We start from the raw sequence: 12865 nt of genomic DNA on the forward strand, positions 1-12865 counted from the left end.
ATATTGTGATGATAATAGTCTAAAATTGTGTGAAAATTGAGTTTTTAGTCAAATAACATCAAATTTTCATGGGGGAGAACCCCCAAACCCCACAACCATATAACCCCTCCACCACAACCACAGCACCTAAGCCCTCCAGAAACCTAAGGAAAACCCTGAATGAGTCAAAGTGGATGCTGGAAGAGAGGCATTTTTTCTAGTGAAATAGGAAACATAACACACAGCAAGGAAGAAATAAGCCAAATCAGCGTTTGTTTATCTCTCTGTTCCTGCTAAACTTATATGGAATGCAATAAAGTCAGGACGTCTCACATGGCTGAACACCGTAGCACTCGGCTGCTGCATGCAGACTGATGATGCTGCCTTTGCAGACATCTTAATACACGTTTTATGAATCATAAGTCACAACGACTTCCGTGGGTGAACATGCTGCTTCAAGCTGAAAATCTGAAGTCACAAAAAAAGGTTCATACCAACTTCACCAGATCAAATCCAGGCCTGTATATACATTATGTACATCCTATAATCCTAGTGAATAAGGCATATGTGCAATTCATCAAACTGAACTGTAAAAGCATAGAAATACATTTACTACATGTTACAGGACTGTTTTTAATTTGTCTGAGGTTTCAGGTTTAAGGGTAACCATTTATCTTGTGACCTGATTTGTCAGTACTACATCTCAAAGGAACAGTTTGACATTTTGCGAAATACACTCATTTGCTTTCTTGCCAAGCGTTACATAAGAAGATTGATACCACTCTCATCTGTCCATTAAATATGAAGATGTAAGCAGCAGGGATTTAGCTTAGCTAGGCATAAAGACTGGAAGCAGTGTGAAACAGCTAGCCAGGCTTACAGGAAGTCACTCCTGCCGGCCAAGAAATAGTCCGCCACACAATCCCCCGTAAAACTAAAACTTTAGACTTTGGGGTTTTTTTTGTACAGATTAAGCAAACAATAAATACATATTCATTGATGAGATTTAGAAGTGCTGATACCTTTAGACAAAGCTAGGAAAGTTGTTTCCCCCTGTTTCCAGTTTTTGTGCTAAGTTAACTGGCTGCTTACCTTGCGAGGCAGCTGAGAATCCATCTTGTCAGGCCTCAAGTTCTGTGCTTGTGACCAATCAGTGTCGCAAATCCAACTGCCTGGCAAGGTAAGATGGTGATAGACGGTGATAGACAGATGGTTCATCCAATCACCTGCCAAGTATTTTTTGAAAGTGCCTGCCCTTTTCCAAACAGTTTCCATGGACGACTTTTCAGATGGTTCTATGTAACAAACCATCTGGCGTGTCAGGTTAACTGGCTGCTGGCTCCAGATACATATTTAGCATGTGGTACCGTTCTTCTTATCTAACTGTGACTAAACATATTTCCCAAAATGTTAAATTGATGTATTCCTATAGAAGGGTATGGATGTAACTGAGCTGTACACAGGTGCGTTATATAATCAGAGCTTAAAACTGTATACAGTAAAGTATAAGCGGACAAGTAATCTATAGTGTGTCAGGGGTCAGCAATTAGGTTCAACCATGGGCCAGTTTTTTTCAGGAGACAAACCAGTGCAGTAGAAATGTAGGCCTATACGGTTAATTTATTTTTTAAAAAGTCAATAAAGGAATATATTGATTGATAACAGATGTAATTTTTCCCCATGGTAAGTGAGGGCTAAAAGTTTACACCGATCAGCCATAACATTTAAACCACCTGCCTAGTACTGTGTAGATCCCCCTTATGCCACCTAACAGCTCTGACCTGTCGATGCATCGACTCCAAAAGACCTCTGAACATGTCCTCAGGTATCTGGCACCAAGACGTTAGCAGCAGATCCTCCATGGGTTGGACCGGTTTTTCCTGCACATCTCTCAGATTCTTGATCGGATTGAGATCTGGGGAATTTGGAGGCCAATTAACACCATGAACTCTTTGTCATGTTTCTCAAACCATTCCTGAACAATTGCAGTGTGGCAGGGTGCATTATCCTGCTGAAAGAGGCCACTGCCATCAGGGAATACCATTGTACTATGTACTTATGCTGCAACAATGTTCAGGAAGGTGGAGAATGTCAAAGTAAGATCCAAATGAATGGCAGGACCCAAGGTTTCCCAGCAGAACATTGCTCAGAGCATCACACTGTCTCTGTCGGCTTGGCTTCTTTCCACAGTGCATCTTGGTGCCATCTCTTCCCCAGATAAACAACACACACACACCCGGCCGTCCACATAATGTAAAAGAAAATGTGATTCATCAGACCAGGCCACGTTCTTCCGTTGCTCCATGGTTCAGTTCTGAAGCTCATGCGCCTATTGTAGGTGCAAGGACAGAAGTCAGTCTGGGCACTCTGACTGGTCTGCAGCTACGTAGCCCCACACACAGCAAGATGCAATGCACTGTGTTCTGTCTATCATAGCCAGCATGAACTTTTTCAGCAATTTGTGCTACGGTAGCTCTTCTGAGGGATCAGACTGGATGGGCTAGCCTTTGCTTCCCACATGCATCAATGAGCCTTGGGCACCCATCACCCTGTTGCAGGTTCACCAGTTGTCCTTCATTGGACCACTTTTACGTAGGTACTGACCACTGCATACCAGAAAGACCCCACAAGACCTGCTGTTTTGGAGATGCTATGACCAAGTCGTCCAGCCATCACGATTTGGCCACTCAGATCTTTACGCTTGACCATTTGTCCTGCTTTCAATACATCAACTTCAAGAACTGACTGTTCAGTTGCTGCCTAATACATCCCACCACTTCACAGGTGCCATTTTATCGAGATAATCAATGTTATTCACTTTGCCTGTCAGTAGTTTTAATGTTTTGGCTGATTAGTGTATTTTAATACTCATTTGGCTAAAAATGACTCATGCACAAATATATGATCAGTGTTGCACTTTGTGACAAGACATGTACTTTAATGATTATCCACCAATATATCCTGCTCCTGATTCATTTATGGTTGATTGAAAGTTCAGATGTTGTTATGTTATCTAAAAAAATCTGTTAGACCGTCATCTGTTTGTCTTTGTGAAGAGCAAATCTGTTATAGTCAAATCGGCTAAAGTTGTGGAATTAAACAGTTGGAATTCACACATTAAAATTTAATTTCCGGAAGTTAATTAGACTTAATTTCATTACATTCATATACCACTGGTATATGTGTATGACAACATAAAGGATATTTGTAAATCTTTTGACAAAACAATGTCACCTCAAGGTCCATTTAGTAGTTGTTTGAAGATTGTGGGAGTTTGTTCTTTTTTTCTCTACTGTTTTTTTTCTTTTCGCAAGACAACATATATAAGAAGTCATTAAAGTACTCAGAGAAAAACGGAGACATTTGTAGAGTCATAGCTGCATGTTCAACTGAGCAAACTTCATGTGCTGCTGGACATGTGAAATGATCGAAAGCTCCAGAACAGCTACTTAATGGACTTCGTAATGAGATTGTGTTGTCAACCATTGTTTGCAAGGTGAAACTCAAACTTGTTTTATCAGAGCAATAAAATCCACACTTAAAGTTCTGATGAGACATTTCTTATGTCATAAATAAAAGGGTTAGAGACATCATGGCAGCAACCCTGCTGCTTGCAGATAACTTTGTCCTCCTGGATTAATCATACAAGTACAATGAAGCAATTTGCATCTCTGCATAACACAGTCTGAATGAGGAACAGCCCCTCAGAGTCTTAGATCAAAGTCCTTCCAGAGCAAAGACTCCTGTCCCATCCATGTGGGGGGAACAGCAGCCATTTTATTGTCTTATTCACAAAAGATTATGAAACTGACTGCGTGTCATACAGGCTTTGTGTCAGACTATGGCAGTGAACAGAGCTGAGCAGGGCAGCTGGTGAGGATGCCCACTGGGCGCCTCCTTTTTGGAGGAGCTCCGGGGAAGACTGACAGGGAGGAGACCTCTGGGCTGACCCAGGACACAGTGGAGGTCTTTGTAACCCATCTGGCTTGGGGATGCCTGAGGCTCTAACTCATTAAATCTAACTTCTCACAACAATAGCTGCATGTGAGTCAGAATTTTAAAACAGTACTACATTTAAGAAGTAATGTTAAGTCCATAGATGTAGGATCAAAACATTAGTAGTCAGTATCCAGTAATGTAACTTAAACCTTATGTTTTGTTGATATTAGCTTTACTTCCTGATTTGTGGTTCTACAAACCAGACCGCTGTACATGTAAAAATAATAATTGCAAAATCAACCTTTCTTCTCCCTTTAAATATACATTTTCTCTTTTCTTGTGACATTGTTAAAACCAAATATATAGAAAAGTATGGAAGTGGTTATACTTGTTGTTTGATCAAGGTGTCAAAAAATAAAGCATATAATGTTTAATATGTCATGTGGGTTTTGCATGAACAAATGTATATTCCTACATAGTGATGTTGCTAAAATTTGGAGTCAATTAGATCTTGAGAACCTTATGAACAAACTGCTGTAAACCTCCAATAACAGAAACCCAAACAGACTTCTGTGTAAACAGTGCTGTCAATGTCAATCACAGACGTAAAGCATTTAGCCATGTTTTACAGCTGAGGTCTCTGAGACCTCAGACAGACATTTTCTGTAGAGGACTTTTGAAACAACTTTATGCTTATGCTTATGAACAACTTTAAACCCTGTTCATAAGCAATTCTGATGAACATCAAAGTGCAATATTAAGAGCTAAGTATCTTCCTCAAAAGAAATCATTGCAGAATTAATCTAAAGGAAGCTATACCACATGATGGATTACAAACTGGAACAAGACTAACCGACCATTAAGAGTCTGCAGCCACAGTAGAGGCATCAAAGACCATTAGTGGTCAAAACATTGTACGTGTAGAATTAAAGAAGAACTTGGAACAAGATATTAAAGTGCAGGTACTTTTTTGTTCAATTGAAGACAAAAATAAAGTGATCTTGTGGTTACCTTCATGTCACACAATAAATAATCCTAACTGCTACTCTGATTATTAGTGTGAAATTATTATTCAAGTGTGCTAAACATCTTTAATCCTATCTAATATATGCTGAACTTAACACAATTAGTATCACACGTTACTGCTAGTGTTTGACTTTATCTGTTTTATTGAAGCAAAGGAGGGAGTACAGCCGAAGAAAAATCACCTTCTCTGCACCAAAGACACTAAGTGTCAGGGAGTCATCGTAGACTGAGAGAAGTAGGAGGCAGTGTGGAGAATCAGACCCATCAAGTGTGTATTTCAGAGGAGATGGAAGCTGCTGTTTAGGTCATTTTCTCTCCACTTCTCTTCACAACCTTCACGGCTGCAGATGTACCTTAAAATTGACTCTGCCCTGGTTATGGCCCCGGACCGACTGTATGCACCTACCTGCCTATCTGTGAAGTGCAAACATCCCATCTCTTCACTGAACAAGCACGACTGCCTTAGATATACTGTTGGCATGACAACCAGTGAGGTTTTAAATGACTAGTCACATGACACAGCCAAGGTCGAGCACAGACAAAGCAAGAGAACATGATCGTTTTTTCCACAGGGAAAGACTTCACAACAGACAGCATTGCACTGAAATAGAGGGCCAATAACAAGATGTTCTATGCCAATTATCCCAGGGACATCCAGTAGGTGCAAGGATGCCTCCTCTGCTGCACAACAGAGCTGAAGTGGGTGTATATTCCAGCCCAGCACATCGTGATCCGACAAGTGTTACCGAGCTGTGCACAAATGGTGCATTACAGCTCCTTGAGGAAAGGTGGAGGAGACAAAGACTGAAAGAAAAATGAAAGTAGAAAACAGTAAACATCTACTCTGTGAACCGAGGCTAAGCTTGGGTGTCATGGCAACTAAATCCCTTTGAATGAGTTGTTGGTGTTGCTACATCATGTTGCTGGATAGCAGGCCTATGGACAGATATGTTCATGGAGAGCAGATCACAGCTGGAGTGTGAGCGCTGAAGGGCTGCAGTCATTCACACTGCTGTCCAACATCTGTCCTCGAAGACTTAAGCAACAATAGAAGTGACAACCTTCACTAAAACAGGTGTACATCATCAGTCAGTAAAGGTGCTACATTATATATAGTTTTGTCAGTTATGTCACAATCCTGATTCTTTGATGAATAAGTGAATTTAGAAGCTATAAAAAGATAACATTTAGCATTATTTTGTCTATTACAATGATAACTATTTATAATTAATTGAATGACATTGAATGAAATTGTATGCAAGGAGGAATGTGCCCAGCTGAAGTGTGTGGTATTCATTCATTCATTCATTCAACCTTCATTTATACATATAATGTATATTATACATTATACATACCGTATATATACTGTATATAAAAATGAAAATGTAACAAGTATCAACAAACATCAGACAACGATCAAATTTTAGAATGCAAATAAGAGATATGGATGTAATGGTAAAGGATAAGAACAGGAGTGAACCAGAAAATACATCTGAGTGTAACAATAACCAAGCTGTTAGATCACACAGATCTGACCATAGCAGGTACAAGTAGAGTCAATAGTGGACTCAATTAAAACCAGCCAAACAAATCTATCTTATCACTGTATGTGGAATATTGTTATACTGTTTCACACCTTGAATATTTGCACTGGGCATACTGTATATGGCAACATTATCAGTATCTTTGCCCTTTATGTACATGTGACCCATCAACACAGAACAGTTTACTTCCCCTGGAAACTTAGTTGTATATATTGTTTTTTTGTATTTGTATACTGTAAAGTGTTTACAATAGTTTTCTGTACTTTTCGTTGTATCTGTCTTTCCTCTATCTGTTCTTATTTCTTCATGTTGCTGTTCTGACACCTGCAGCAAAACAAATTCCTTGTTCACATGTACTTGGTGAATCAAGACTGATTTAGATTGTTAAAGCAGTTGTTTGTTTGTTGATATGTTTTGTATTAATGAACAAGATGGTTTTGTAAATTACATGAGTGAAATGAGTTAGAAAATTATATTTTGTTTTATATTGTCATTTATATCATGATCTAAGAAAGAGAGATTCTAGGAAACAAACACTTTTGTATTTGAGTACAATGCAGGATCACAAAGAAGCTTAAATATTGTGTTATTATTGTGTTTCTGTATAAAACATGTTTTAGTTTATTTTCTTTGGTTTAGGAACCATGTGGTGTTTGAGCTTTGCAGCAATTATTTTGTTTTTCTTTGGAACATGAAAGTCATCTGCTGGAATAACACATTTAACATTTTACACGACATGAAAAGGTTCTTGCATGTTGCCCAAATATGAGTAGAGTGTATCAAGCATCTGTTTACTATAGAACAAATTTCTTTTATTTATCAAACCCCTAAAGGAAAAAAAGAGGTCATAAATCCAGATTCCCCCAACAGAACACCACCCACTAAAGAAATGTTTTGGACATGCAATCCACCAAACTCTGTACATATTTCTGTGTGTGTTTTTTTTTAAGGCTGCCACTTCTGATAATTTTTTTTTACTATTAATTACTTTGTCAAATATTTTCTTGATTAATAGCAGATTGTCCACATAGATATCTTCACATTGCTTGTTTTGCCAAAATCTCAAAGATACTCAATTTAAAGTCATAGAAGACCAAGAAAACAAGAAAAATTAACACAATTAACACAATTGAGAAGCTGTAGGTGAATTTTTTTTGCTTAAAAAGTGAAATAAAAAAAAATCACTCATAAAAATAGTTGCATTAATTTTCTGTTGATCATTTCATCAACTAATCATTTCAACTTAAAATACATTTTGTGTACAAGTATGAAAATCAGCCTTTAAAACCTGCCAAATTCCCAGAAATATTACCATGGACATGTTTCCAATGGTAGATATAAGCCTGATCTCAATCACTCTGGTCAGCTTTGATATTTCATTTAAAATTCATTTGCTCATTGGCGTTTTTGTTTATGCATAAGTATGTTTTTGGTGCTTTTTTGCTTTAATTTTGAAGATATAAAGGTTATTTTGACTTGTTTATTTACATATTTTTCAATTGAACACAGCTCTCTCTACAGTTATCTTGATGCGCATGACGTTCAGACTATTACACCTCAGTATACTGAGGGCTGATTTCCTCCACAGTAGAAGACATGGACACATACTGTTAGACTGTTGTTAGATATAATACAAATGCAATAAATATGTGCTGCTTTATTAGCCATGAGGTCTTAATGTCTAATGAGAAAAGGCAGGTATGTGTGTCTCATTCACAAAGATGGAGCTGCTTTTTCTCACTAATGTTATTCAGCAAACTAACTTACTCATTCCCTGTCCCACTGCAACCTTTTCCCTCTCCCTCTACCTGACTCTCATAAACTCACGTGTTTTCAGTTTTAACACACAGGTGGACACAGTGATCACCAGGCCCCCGGCACTAATTTTGTCAAACAAAACCGCTGCACATTTTTGCTTCAAATTTGAGCTCAGTAATCTTTGGCAGCCCACAAATGGCACAGAGTGCGTAATTTACAGAATCTAGAAACCATCTGGTGTTTCAAAAATGCACACAGCCTGCTGATGTTTGCCACATTTCTGTGGACAGAGCTCTCGGTCAGTCACTGCTGTTTGGAGACAGATTCAGAATTACATTTGGGACAAATAGAGTGCATGTTTAATACTGTATGTCAGTAAGTCTGCATGAGATGCTTTTCTCAGATGTAACCTTACTTTGTAGTTTAGAGTGTGTTTAATTTCTTAAATGTAAGGATACATCACCATTGCAACTAAAAACATAAACATTTGTTGCTCCAAATGTATCTCTGTGATGGTGTTGATGAAAAGTATCTAGATTTATGTTGAAAATCAAACCTCTGATCAAATCATATCAGCACAGTGTCCTGATATGATTTATGCAGGCAGATTTTCTCTACACTGTATCCACATGAAAGTCAGATTTTTCTCTGCTGAAATGCAGATGAAGATAAGATAGGAAGAAATTTTAATTACTCTTCAGGGGGAGCTCTGGGATGATGCAGCAATAATCACCACAGTAATAAAAAACAATAAAGAAGGATCTGAATAAGAATAGTGCAAATGAGTTTTTGAACTATTGCAACAAAATTAAGCTTGGGAGCACTAGGAAGACAAAAATTAATTAATGGAGGAATAATTATGCACAGCAGCATTTTAAAAAGGTGAAAATATGAAAATATGTTTTAAAAATTCTGCAGGAGTGAGTGAGCAGTTATCAAATACATAATATATGTAATCTTTAACATATGAGAGGAAAACTAAGGTAAATAGGTGATGGGAAATTACAATATGTACAGCATACAGGATATGAATCATGTCTTGAATCTAACGGGACTATCTACCTATATTTAGAGGTGTGAATGCGCAAGGCTGTTTCCGTTACAGATTTAGATTGTACAAAATGTACAGATCTGTGTCTGTCCATCATTTCAACACCCCAGCGGGAAATACTTGCACAATATGTCCAAAGAAAAATGACACTTTGCGATGCTCATGTGCAAGTTTCTGTTAATTATCAGGATGATCATTTTATTTGTATATCACTTTTTAAGTACAAGGTGATACGTAGACATAAAACAAAAAAATGCATATGTCAGACTGAAATCAAATAGGAATAAAAATTTAATTTAACAAATTTAATTAGGATTACACATGCAAAAATAGCACAGAAAGATGTCATGTTTAGAAAAAACGTTTTTTAAAGATATTTGTTGTCTCTATCATCACCATAATGCATCCAGATGTTCATATATATTGAAATCAGTCACCCTCCTAGCTTGCATATGAACTGGACTGTGACAACAGTGCGTATGTGTGCAGTTTATACAGTCAGGCAGTGCAGTAGGAAACATCACGCAGACTCATAGGGTGGGAGGTGTTGTCTAAGATGGAGTTTAGGTTTGAGTGATGCAGACAGGCTGGTGGAGGCCCGTGTGGGAAGAAAGTTGAGGATGTGAAGGACAAGCTGAGGGAGATGAGTGGGAACTGTCATCTCCCCTTCATGCTATTTACATCCTTTAGAGAATTCACGCACACACCATGTCACAGTATAGACACTTTTTCTTACTTTTCAAAACAGAAGAGGAGGAGGTTTTGACACAATTTGCAGAGCTCTGCCTGAGCTGACAAGAAGTGAAAAAGTTGAAGGGTGCTCATTTGTCGGGTTTCTGAACAGAAAAGCAAGAAGCAGGAAACATTAGAGGCATTATAAGGCATACATTTTTAAAGGGGATGTATCATGCACATTTCCAGGTCTATATTTATGAGGCTCGACTGGAATATATCTGCATGATTTACACTTCAAAAAACTCCATACTTATCTTATACTGGTCCTTTATGCAGCCCCTCAGTTCAGCCTCTGTATGAAACAGGCAGTTTTATCTCCTGTCTCTTTAAGGACCCCCTCCCGATGAGCCCACTCTGTTCTGATTGGTTAGCTTATGGACGCTGCCCTTTGGCAAGGTACATAAACAAACAGTAGTAATGGAATTTCACGTCTTTTTCTCATTCTTTACTCAAAATGGAAACAACCTGGAACAACCTTAGCATCAAAGGCTACGGAACAATTTATGTGTGTGAACAATCTGATGTCATCATGAGGAGGAAGTAGAGGTAACATCACAAATGAAGCATTCAGAGCAGGCTGAAGCCTAGGCTCTTGACTTTCAGGGAGCATTTTATATATGTTCACCTCGAGTTTTGGACCTTTAACATAGACATCCAACATTATAACAGTATTAAAATGACAGAAAATCAATATGTCCCCTTTAAGTCTCAGAATTTTGTCATTTTGTCAACAAAGAAAGCTGTTGTCACAGTTTTATGCTGCCTATGTTTGAAAACCTCAAAGCTTAAGTGACCAATTTGAGCCTTAAAAATGTTCTTCTTTAGTCAGATAAACTAAAGCACAAACAAAACAAAGAGTGACTGTGTGTCCTAACAGGTGGCACCATACTTCAATTACAGATTTAGGGCTTTAAGTTAGACTAGACGACAGCTCTGAGGTGTTTGTTATCTAAAGCACCGTCTAACTGAGGAGATAAAGCATGGCACTGTCAATACCTTATTATCCTTCGAGGCTGGATTCTGGGGTTTGCTCTGAGTCTTAGCTGCTGAGAGAAAATTACAATGAAAATTATTACTGTTGGACTTAATTTTTCTTGTAGTACCTTGTGTGGCACTGCTTGCAGACTGTTTCTCCCTTAGTTTGCTAAATAAGTCAACAAGCTAAGCTCTTTAAGGGTGAGTCTCGTTATATTCTGTTTTTCTTCTTGTCAACAAATCCCATGAAAAGACCAAAAACAATGAGCTGATCCGACTAACAAGTGTTGCTCATGTAGCCAAAGCCTGATGCAATGTATTCCTCTGTGTCACAGACTTCCATTGTTGTCCAAAAACTATTAAAACACATAAATGAGCCACACTGTTACACCGAGTGACGTATTCTGTCATTATAATGAACATGGGCACTGCAGTTTATTTTGAGTCAATCCCATATACACCATCCTGCTCCTGTAAATACTCATTAGAGCACCAAATGTGCATCAATCTAAAACTGAAAATAGTGCCCAACAACTGCACTTACTCTTGTACAAATAAGTTAGCGAAAAACTACAATGCCCAGCTGTTTTAAGAAATTACAGACAGAAAGTATTGAGAGACAGATTAACCATAGGCATAGATTTGGACATGGTAGAGATGTGTCTTTACTGATATTTTTACTGATCTCAAACGATCTTGACATTTAACTCCACATAATGTTACCGGAAAGATCTCTGCAGAGTTGCCAGGTTTGTGTGTTTGCTGCAAAAAGGTGTGTTATAATGATAAAGAGTGACAAAATGTCATACAGGGGATAAAACTAACATTGTATTTAAATTTTAGGCATGTTGTTTACTAATTTACGATTGTTTTTCTGACATGTTTAGTTAATATGAGTTTTAGTCTCAGATTTACATCATTTACAAAAAAAAAGTTAAATATCCCTTTAAAATCAGAGAACAATTCTCGCCTGTTTCAAGAAGGCTGTCTGATAAAAAAAAATGTCCCTACTAAATTTAAAACCAAATCTACGCCTTTGAAATTAACACATTTTTTGTTTTGTGCTTTTAATGTGTTTTGTTGACAATAAGAAAAATATATAATATTGCCAAACTTACCCTTTAACTTCATTTTTACTGTAGTGCAGTTGGTTGTTGTTGTTTCCAACCTTTAGAATGAAGCCAAGTCTGTTTGTGACCCCTCATCGCAGATTATAGATTTAGTGTGGGCAGGAGTCGTGAGCAGCTCAACCAAAGAGTGATTTTCTTTTTACCAGATTGTTTCATTTGAGGCGTTTTTGGAGACTTCAAGTAAACAGTATCCAGACTCACTATCTAATGTCTCATGCAACAGTCTGCCTGAGGATCTGAGAGCAGCTGGAAGTGTTGATATTTTTAAATGCAACTTTAAAACCCACTTCTTTAACCAGGCTTTTGATTACAACGTTTTATGGACTTTATTTATTTTATTATAATCACTTATTTTATTGTATTTTGTGTTTTTTCTAATATATTTTATGTATTTCTTATATATTATTTTATCCATTTATTGTTTTATATATATATATATATATATATATATATATATATATATATATATATATATATATATATATATATATATATATATATATATATATATATATATATATATATATATATATATGTTATTACATTATATACATTTTCAGAATTTGTATTTCTCTTGTGCATTAGTTTGTTTACATTTGTCCTGTCTTGTCATCAGCTTTTCAGTCATCTGTGAAGCACTTTGAATTGTATCAATGCAAGATAGTGTGTCCTTTCTGTAGAAGAGTGTAGAGTGAGTGTGTGGTGATCAGGGTGGTGGGTGGATGTGT

The 12865-nt window shown here is 37.3% G+C and overlaps 1 long non-coding RNA gene across 1 annotated transcript; it reads left to right on the top strand.

Moving 5' to 3' along the window:
- Nucleotides 1-374: 374 nt before the first annotated feature.
- Nucleotides 375-10702, top strand: LOC122965410. Its single transcript, XR_006398222.1, has 3 exons — nucleotides 375-385; nucleotides 4537-4540; nucleotides 10597-10702. It is a non-coding gene; the product is annotated as an uncharacterized LOC122965410 (long non-coding RNA).
- Nucleotides 10703-12865: the final 2163 nt, after the last annotated feature.

The sequence above is a fragment of the Thunnus albacares genome, chromosome 16 (assembly GCF_914725855.1).
Source record: "Thunnus albacares chromosome 16, fThuAlb1.1, whole genome shotgun sequence".
Classification (NCBI taxonomy): Eukaryota; Metazoa; Chordata; class Actinopteri; order Scombriformes; family Scombridae; genus Thunnus; species Thunnus albacares.